The sequence below is a fragment of the Marmota marmota genome, unplaced genomic scaffold (genome assembly GCF_001458135.2).
Source record: "Marmota marmota marmota unplaced genomic scaffold, marMar, whole genome shotgun sequence".
Classification (NCBI taxonomy): domain Eukaryota; kingdom Metazoa; phylum Chordata; class Mammalia; order Rodentia; family Sciuridae; genus Marmota; species Marmota marmota.
The window spans coordinates 6093003-6102504 of NW_026000137.1; the positions used below are offsets into that span (position 1 = coordinate 6093003).

Consider the following 9502-nt stretch of genomic DNA (forward strand, 5'->3'; position numbering starts at 1 on the left):
AAGCAACTCAGAGAGACTCTGTCTCCTAAAAAAAAAAAAAAAATCAAAACCATGCAATTACTGGGTCTAATTCTGCACTTATTTATTTTATTTTGTTTTTTGATGATTCTCATGATTGAATGTTAGGCTTTACCACTAAGCTTCCTCTCAGTCCTTTTTATCTTGTGTTTGAGATAAGATCTGGCTATGTTGCCTAGGATGGCCTCAAACATCTATTTTTCTTCTCTCAGTCTCTTGCTTCTTTAGGATTGCCTGAAAGGGTCACTAAACCTAGCTAGTTCTCTGCATACGGACTGACTGGTTTTAGAGACCAGACTCAGTGGTGCTGCATCATACTCTTAAGTCCATAAGCTAATTCATCCTGGAGCTGGATGGAAAAGCTAAATTTTCAAGCATACATAGCTAAGTAGTGAAACAAATAAGGGGAGCAGGTTGTGTTGAGAAAAAGAGAGTCCTATGGCTAATCTATGTCTAGATTTCCTGCATCAAAAGCTATCTAAATTTCCTCAGATTTTTCTGTCTAAAGGGTAAATGAATGGAATTAATGCCACATTATGTATAGTGTCTTTTTCAGGAGCCTCAACTTTTTAATGTAAATATGTATATTCATGAGTTGTTCTCCTTTACCTTCCCTCCCTATTTTCATTGCAATTCCTCCCATTTCTATTTTATTGAAGTGTTTATTTAGTCAGACCTGATGGAGCACACCTGTAATCAGAGTGACTGAGGAGGCTGCAGCAGGAAGATTTGAAAGTTCAAGGCCAGCCTCAGCAATTTAAGAACATTTTATTATCCCCCCTCCCAGACACTTCCTCCCTCCCTCTTTTCCTCTTTCTTTCCTTCATTCTTCTTATTCCTCTGCCTTTTTCTCTTCCTCTTCTTCTTCCTCTTTGTCTTCTTCTTCTTTTTATATATGTGTGTGTGTGTGTGTGTGTGTGTATGCATGTGTAAGTGCATTTTCTTCCTTTGGTTTAGGAATAAGAATCATCTGAATATGGCAGGGGGAGATCATGTATGGCTTAATCTGGCCAGGAGCTCTGTAAATGTGTCAGTGTATCTTGAGTTCTTTGTTCATCTGGAAACATTCAATGACCAGAAAATCCACATCTAAACTCTTAAGTTCAGCATTGTTTTCTTCATATGTAAGCATGTCTGCCAAAATTCAGCATTTTTTTTTGGTCAATGGACCTATGTCAGCCCCACTGTTTGGCCTCGACACACTGACCAATTTTAACAGTGGAATGGCACACAGTGTTAGTGAGTTAGGTCTCACTAGGTTGCCAAGGGTGGCCTGGAACTTGGAATCCTGCTGTCTCAGTCGCTGGAATTGCTGGGATTACAGGCAAGAACCACTATGCCCAATCACATTGATTCTTTAAAGTGACACCTTTCAGATAGTTTTTGGCCATTTGGATATGCATATCCTTGATGGCCTTGGCAGTTTCTTTGTGTTCTAAAAGTGAACACAAAAATTTGAACCTCTTGATTTGCACGATTTTGTGGAGCTCTTTGTATCAAGACAATAGTAAACCATTTTCACAGATCACCTCTGACAAGTTGCAGGAAGAGGCGTGATTTATTCTTCAGGTGATTATATTTTTAATTGATGTAAAAAGTTTCAGGGGACATACCCAATTGAATTTAGAAGAAATTTTAACATTTTCTGGTTTTTTTTCTTTTTCTTTCTTTCCTTCTTTTTTTTTTTTTTTTTTTTTTTTTTTTTGACTCTAGGGCTTCATGCATGCCCGCAAGCACTCTACCACTAATCTGCACTCAAACTCCCCCTCTGCAAGTTACTAAGATCTTTTTATGTACATTTCATCTGCTGCTTTAAACTCTGACATAGTAGCCTCTGATCACACCCTAACTCTCCATTGTCCTGCAGTGGACATTCATATTGCTGCTGTCCCCCATAACCACACATAATTGTCTCTATGAACCTGTGGGAGAATGTCTCTAGGGCAGGTGACCATCAATAAAATTGTTCCATAAAAAGTGAATGACCTTAATTTTACCGATACTTGCCAGATTGTTCTTTAGGGTGAATGCAGCATTTACTTTCCAATAGTGGTGTGCAGTACGGCATGCACACATTCCCGACAAACACTTGGAATGACCCAGTATTCTGACATTTGCCAGGGTCTTTGTGGCTCTGTAGAGGTTTGCTCTAGTGCTGATGGCTGCCTGTCCAGTCTTTTCTAATTTCTGAAACTCTCTCTTTATGGGTCAGTTGCTGTGTGATTTTGAGAGACATTCAGTCTGAAATCTGCTTTTGCTTTTTGATCAGATTGCTAATTTTGTTTATCCCTTGTGTGTAACCTGTGTGTGTTCACTGTCTGTTCCTGAAGACAAAAGTAATAAAATCGTGCTTTTAAATTCCACTTTGTGCTTTTGAGCTTATTATAATCTCTTTCATTTTTAACAACCCCAAAAGAAGGGACTTAGGTTTTATACATAAAATAATACACTTCCTGTTCGGCTGGGGATGTGGCTCAGAGGTACAGTGCTCACCTAACATGGGTGGGGCCCTGGGTTTGATCCTCAGCACCACATAAAGAGAAATAAACAAAGATGTTGTGTCCATCTACAACTGAAAAAAAAATTTTAAAAATACATATTCTACATAAAAGGTATTTAAAATCTTTCTGCTTTTAGAATGTTTTTCTAAGGTTAGTTTTATATAATTTTTCTTTGAGCAAATATCAGGTAAAAGAAAACATGTTTTTCAAAAATTTCAACTAGATATTTCCCAGTTTTTCTTTTGTATACCCCTTTTCATCAAGAAATAAATTATTTAAAGAGACATTTGTTCATTTTCTATATATGTTAAATCATTACCACAGGGATCCTGGGACCAGAGGCAGACATTCTGCCTTTTATGACCTCCTCTCCCTGGTTGGTATTAAACTGGATCTCAGTGACACCAGTCTGAGAGACGCTAGTGTCTGAGAGAAGCTGTGCTGGACAGGGACAGCCTTGTGGGTGTCTTAGACACTGGAGACTCCAGGCCCTTCCTTAGGTAGATGCAGGATACAAATATTGTGCAAAGAGACACACTTCCCAGCTAAGGGACTTCTGCCATCCCACACATTCTTTCCTTGGAAAGATTTGTTTGAGGCCAGAATTTGGGGCTCCTTTGCATTCCTTTCCCTGGATACTTTACACACCTCTGTGCACCAAAGGAGACCTTCTCTAAGGCTCTGATGTGAAGTCCACAGCACAGCTCAGAATCAGAGCTGTCTCCCATCCCTTGCAGCACTCCTACATCCTCTCTTATCTCTTCATTCTGTCTCCTGTTGAGCAAGGGAACCAAATATTTATGAGGGTCTCTAAAAATAACATCGATTGCCTATTAGAAAGTAAACAAGGAGACTTTGGTAAGTGATACATCTTACATTTTTCGGCAACAGAAGTTGAAATAAAATCTACCAGTCTGACCGCTCAGTACTCCTAGGACTCAGTGGTCATGGGTCAGGATTAAAAGTCTGCATGTCTCTGGGGAGCCTGTCTCTAAGACTATGGATTTGACCAACAGAAACTTCCAGGGCAGGTGACTGCCGGGTTGCTTTGCAGCATGGCACTCTCCTGAGGATGAATTTGAGTTCTTTGGTGTCATGGGCACAGGGTTCCAGAAAGGCAGGAAGGTAGAACTAGGGATGGTTCTATGGTGTGTGGGCTCTAGGCAAGTGACCAGGTGGAGGCAGACCCAATATAGCGGCCCCCAGGGCCTTGAGAGCAGTTTCCAATGGAAATATAGGCTTTCCCACCAGGGTTCTCCCAGTTGAGGCAGAAGGGGGAACCATTGCCCAGAATCTTCTAAGCTCAGTGTCAAAGGCAACCGGGATCTTACTGTCATCTCTGCAGATTCCAGAGCCTGCTTCACAAGGAGCGAATGGTCCATGACTTTGTCCTCTAGATCAGAAGAAGCAGTGGCAAGGCTGAGAGAGGAGGCAAAGGATTGGGTGGCTGCTCAGCATTTGGTGTTTACTGATGGTCCTCTTGCACAATTTCAAGGTAGAGTTCATTATGTTGGGTGATGATGGTACTCTTGGCAGGAAATTGCTTACAAGGTTGGGTCTGATGAACTTGGGTTGAAAAGCAATTATATTCACTGTCCTGGATGTCTAGGAAAAACAAATTAAAAAAAAGAAAAAAGGAACAGCAATCATCTTGGATGCAATTATAATAAATCTAATTTGTATAAGTAATTAATTAGATTAACTAATTAAATAATTAGATTAAATAGATTAAGATTAAACTGTTTCACAAAGGCTTACTCATTATGATATGCCAGACTCTCTGTTTACTTTGTATATGTGAAATTCCATGTTCACAGTTCTTCTTCAGGGCATGTACCTCTGCTTCTACAAAGGCTTAACTCATTTTGCCAAATCAAACCATAGGTAATCCTGCAGCTGAGTCCTCCATATAGAGGACTGTTTGGAGAAAAGATGGAGATCAATTCTCCAATCTTGACTAGAATTCTGAGCTACCTGTTTTGTTTCTCTACTGCTTAATTCCTAAATTATAAGGACTAAGGGGGAAGAGAAGGGTTGGGGGCGGGGGAAAGGGATGGAAAACTATAGACTTCAAATATCAAATAAACAAATATGGTTCAGATTTAAATTCTTGTCTCAACCGTTAATAGATTAAAGTGTCATTTTAAATTTGAAAATTTTAAGGCACAGCTGGTGGACATTGTTCAATCTGTGAAGTGAGAACAAAATTGTTGATTTTTAAAAATATGTTTTAGGATTTTAAGAAACCACAGGTCAGTCCAGCATAGTTGTGTCACACACCTGTAATCCCAGCAACTAGGAGGCTGAGGCAGAAGGAATGAAAGTTTGAGGTCAGATGAGCAACTGAAGGAGACCCTCTCTCAAAATGGTAAAAAGCCTGGAGATGGAGCTTTGTTCTAGTGACCTGGCTTGAATTCCCAGTGCTGAAAAAGAAAAAAGGAAATATGAGCAAAGTAACAACAGTTCCTGAGACATAGTACAACAAATAACCTTTGTAACGGTTTAATCATTCTTATATGATCATACTATTTATTATCCTAGAAGCATAACCCCAATGAAGAACAAATGCATAACTGTGGCCCTTTATAACATCTCCCTAATGTATAAGGATTTTTCACATTCTTCTATCAAACCCCTTTAATGGTATTTTCTTTTGGAGATAGAGTCTTCCTAAATTTCCCAGGCTTTCTAAAACTAAGTCCTCCCTCCTCAGGCTCCTTAATAGGTATGATTACAGGTATGGCGCACTGTTGCCTCATTACCAGAAATTGGTTATTAAAAAAGTGTTAGGAGCATATATATTTTACATCTTATAGAAACACAGGCTCCTCTGTTTAGTGATCCTTTTACCTTCAATGTCAACAATTCTGCATTATTATTCACTTAAGCATATTCAGAGTGCTTACTTCGGGCAGTTGTTAGGAAAACAGCTACAAGTATGGTATATTTTCTCTCAAATGTAGAATTGTATAAACAAAAAGTTGACTTGAATGTAGAGTAGGGATTATTAGGGTCTAGGAAAGGGTGAGGATAAGATGGAAGACAAGTTGGTGGAATTGACCAATGCACTCTGTATGAATGAAGATATAACATGAACCCTTTCAATGTTTGTTGTAAATATGTGTCAATAGATGAATTTTAAAAGCATACAAAAAACAAAGATGAATAAAACTAAACTTTTTTCTCTCCTGTGGGAACAGGTGCAGAATTCTGCAGTCCTAGAGTTCTACCTGGAAAGGGACCACAATGTGGGGGGAAATTCCCCACCTTGGGAAAGCCTGGAATACTCAAGAACCAATCCACTTACCTAAGGGGTTGCTGAGCAGGATCCTTTAAGTCACAGAAATGACTTCCCTTATGGATAGGATTGGAGGCTTTTGTACAAGCACCTATCAGGTCAAGCCATCCCTAAGCTACTGCAGATGAGGTCCTAGTCCCAGTAGATCCCTGTATGCAAAAGTACAGAAGGGAAGAAGAGCCTGCTGGAGGCCACATGTGTCCCCCAGGGGTGTTCCCACAGACTGCTCCTGCTTTCTTGGTCTCTGAAACCCATTTCTATTTCAGATCTACTGCCCTGTGCTGCCAGCCCCACACAGGAGCCGTGCATATTCACACCATCCTTGTTCGGGTTGAAAGGCACAAGGTGGAGTGGTGGCCAGACTGAACCTGGAATATCCAGCTATAGTGGTGTCTTAGTGTGGGCATATTTTCCATCTGTGCCCTTCATTTTCTAGACCTTTAGGAAGTTTTTCAAATCAAATCAGCCTCATTTGGTCTATAAGATAATGAGATTTATATTAAGTGATTATAGGATTTTTTTAAAAAAATATTTATTTAGCTGTAGATGAACACACAGTGTCATTATGTACTTTTATGTGGTACTGAGGTTTAAACCCAGTGCCTCACACATGTGCAGCAAGCACTTTACCACTGAGGAACAGCCTCAGACTAGGGAATTTTTCGTAATTACATTTTATCCCCTGTTCAAATAAAAGAAACAAAAAGTAAGAAGTTATTTCATGAATTTAGTCAGTCAGTTGTAAACCAGAAGACCAAAACACTCAGTGAATGGTAAGACAAAAGCCCTTTTTTTGCCCATTTGCCTTCAGGTTAAGCCCCAACTTTTGCCTTGCCATTTTCAAACTTAAGCTGTTACCAGCACCAGCTTCTACCTTGTGCCCTGGCTACTATCCCACTCCTATCATTCACAATCCCATAAGTGAGTTATCACTATGTCTGTCATTGAAAGCATATCGTTTCTTATGAAAAATTGACATCTTCCCTCTTATCTTGTTTTATTAAGAGTGAGAAAACTACAGGGCAATATGAAAGGCAGAGGGTGAAATATGAAAAAAAGGTCTCCTGAAGAATCAAGGAACTGGCAGGGGTTGTGGTTCAGTGGTAGAAGGCTTGCATAGCATGTGTGAGGCACTGGGTTGGATCCAGAGCACCACATAAAAAATTAAATAAATAAAATAAAGTTATTGTATCCATGGACAACGATAAAAAAAATTTAAAAAAGAAGAGACTTAATTTTAATTTTGATTAGCAATTGAAAGTGTTTGGATAACCTGTCTCTACATTTCTTTTACCGCCATTAGATATAAAAAGACTCTTGATCGCCCACTGTATATTAATGTTCTAGGTTTATAAAAAGGTTTTTAGAAAATAGAGAAAAATATCTAAAGTCATAACTTAAGTAAGAGACCATGATAAATTGTAGAGTGTATTTATTAATCACTAAAGGCCACTGAAATGAAAACAATGTTACTGAGATGTAAAAGAAATTTTTACTACCTAAAATAAAACTTTCTTTCCCAGCAGCATCAATACCCAGAGTATATCCTAAGATTTGAAAGGGTGGATGTTGGAGCACCAGGATGCTGAAGACCAGTGTGTCTCACTGATCCAAAGCAGAATCAAGAGGCAGAAGTTTGTGTTTTCTTGCCTGCCTAACATTGCATTCCAACCACACCCCTTCACACCTCACCAAGCAAAGATCTTCACTTTTCAAGGGTGGTTGGTGTGCTGCAGCAGCCAGAAACAGGGTCCTGTTTGTGAATGGAAAACAGATAAGGCTGTCATTGCCTGCCCACTTTCTGCCCTGTGGGCCTGGGTCCCACTAGCTGTGGTTTGTAGTCTACTGCCTACTGTGAGCTGTTCCCTCCTAGGAGGCCTTCACCTGAGGGCTGGCTGGAACTGCACTCTCAGGAGTCCCACAGACCTACTGAATCAGAATCTCCTGCTAAAGTAAGAGCAGGTGATTCCTTTTGGCATTAGAGTTTCAGGAACACTTTGGGAGTTAAAGAACGATTTTCCAAGAGTGCTGAAGCCACAATTAGACAGGCAGTCAGTGTAGATAGGTAAATCAAGTCAGGTCGGATAGAGGAGGCCAATTTGGAGTGAGTCTGGGAACTTGGTGACTATCACCTGAGGCATCTTATCAAGATCTGCCCCTGCTCCAACCTGTTGCTAAGGTAAACAGTCCCACAAATTTCCCTGCCCTACAGGGAGCTATAACGTTGTTAATGTGTTTTTGTCTACTCAACCCTGCCCTTCCTGTTCAGCCCACCTATTTCCCACCTTTTGGCCATCCCACCAAGCATTACTAGGCCAAGTACACAGGAAGGAGAAATTTAAGGGGGGAATGGAGGGGAACAAAGGAAGCCTAGGACATATAAAAAGGGCAGAACACCTGGCTTCTTGGGATCCCAGGATACCAGCTGTGGCCCCCTTGTCCCTCGCAGGAGAAGTCTTTTAAATAAACCCAGCATTATATGCTTTTCTCAGCATGCTTCTCTAATGTTCAAACTTCAAAATGTGGGGAAGCAGGAATGCTCACTGATAACCAGCGATATCATACTTGGAGGTTCCACGGAGGTCCACACTGAGGTAAGCTCCTCTTGATGCAACCCATGTCTGTTTGAGGTGCATCTTTCTGTCTCTTTCATTTTGGAGGATGATGGGCACCTGTCGGCTATTTAAATACAGTTAGTGCAGCAGCCACTCTTCAAGACTAGGGTGAAACGTTTCCTCACCTAGGAAGCTGACAATCACCTGTTAAATACAGGTGTTGGGTCAGCTGAAGCCGCTTCCTACTCTTCTGTCCAGAGCCAGAGAGCAACTGGCGAGACTACACAGTGTCCCTAGTCCTGATCTTCCTTGAATGTGTGGAGGTGGAAGAAGGAGTATGGAACAATGGTGATTTATGGCCTGAGCTACACTCAGGCGAAAATCCTAAAGTTCCTTCTCTGAAAACTTCTCCCGAATACCCTAAGGGGTATATAAGCTGATCAGTAGACTAATGGCACTGAGGGAAAGGCCCAATTACATTTACCTCCATATTGGCCACCCAACACTCCCAACCTCCTGCTTCCATTCCCTCCTGGATGCTCCCTTCCTTTGCGAATCAGAAACACTAGCAAATCAGATTGTAGGAATGAGAAAAAGACATGAGGAGATTAGTACAAAACATCCACGTTCCCTTTGATTGCACAGTTAGCCTTCACAAGCCAGTTTAAAATCTTCCGTTACTGTTCCTATACTCAGAAGTACTTGATGTATTTTAAAAAAAATACTGCAAGAGGGAGGCACTTTCTTTTAACCAACTGCTCCCATAAATTACTCTGGAAAATGGTGTTTGTTATGTGCTTAACAACCGATAGTTGTTCCCCTAACCCTTAGGAGGTTCCCTTAGTCTATAGGAAAACAGTTGAGCAAAAAAGGTTAAGCCATGGGACAGAGGGAGGTAGGCTCAAGGCCCAGGTCCACTGCCAGGGGCCAGGCTTGGGGATGGGAGGGGAGGGTCAAGGGCCCTCCTGCAAGGCTACAAGGCACAAAGGGAATAGAGGGGAGGTGCAGGTGTGGGCCCCCCCCAGGAGGGCGCAGATCCTGAGACAGGGACAGGGTCCTCCAGCAGGGCGGCCAGGGCTCAAGCAAGGAGCCGGGCCCTAGAATGGAGAGCCCAGTGGTTGGTGGGGGGT

The 9502-nt window shown here is 41.3% G+C and overlaps 1 long non-coding RNA gene across 1 annotated transcript; it reads right to left on the reverse strand.

Annotated features, from left to right (window-relative positions):
- Nucleotides 1-2711: 2711 nt before the first annotated feature.
- LOC125611222 lies at nt 2712-8281 on the reverse strand. Its single transcript, XR_007341358.1, has 3 exons — nt 5827-8281; nt 4800-4942; nt 2712-4124 (listed from the first exon to the last, which is right to left on the reverse strand). It is a non-coding gene; the product is annotated as an uncharacterized LOC125611222 (long non-coding RNA).
- Between the last annotated feature and the right edge of the window lie 1221 nt (nt 8282-9502).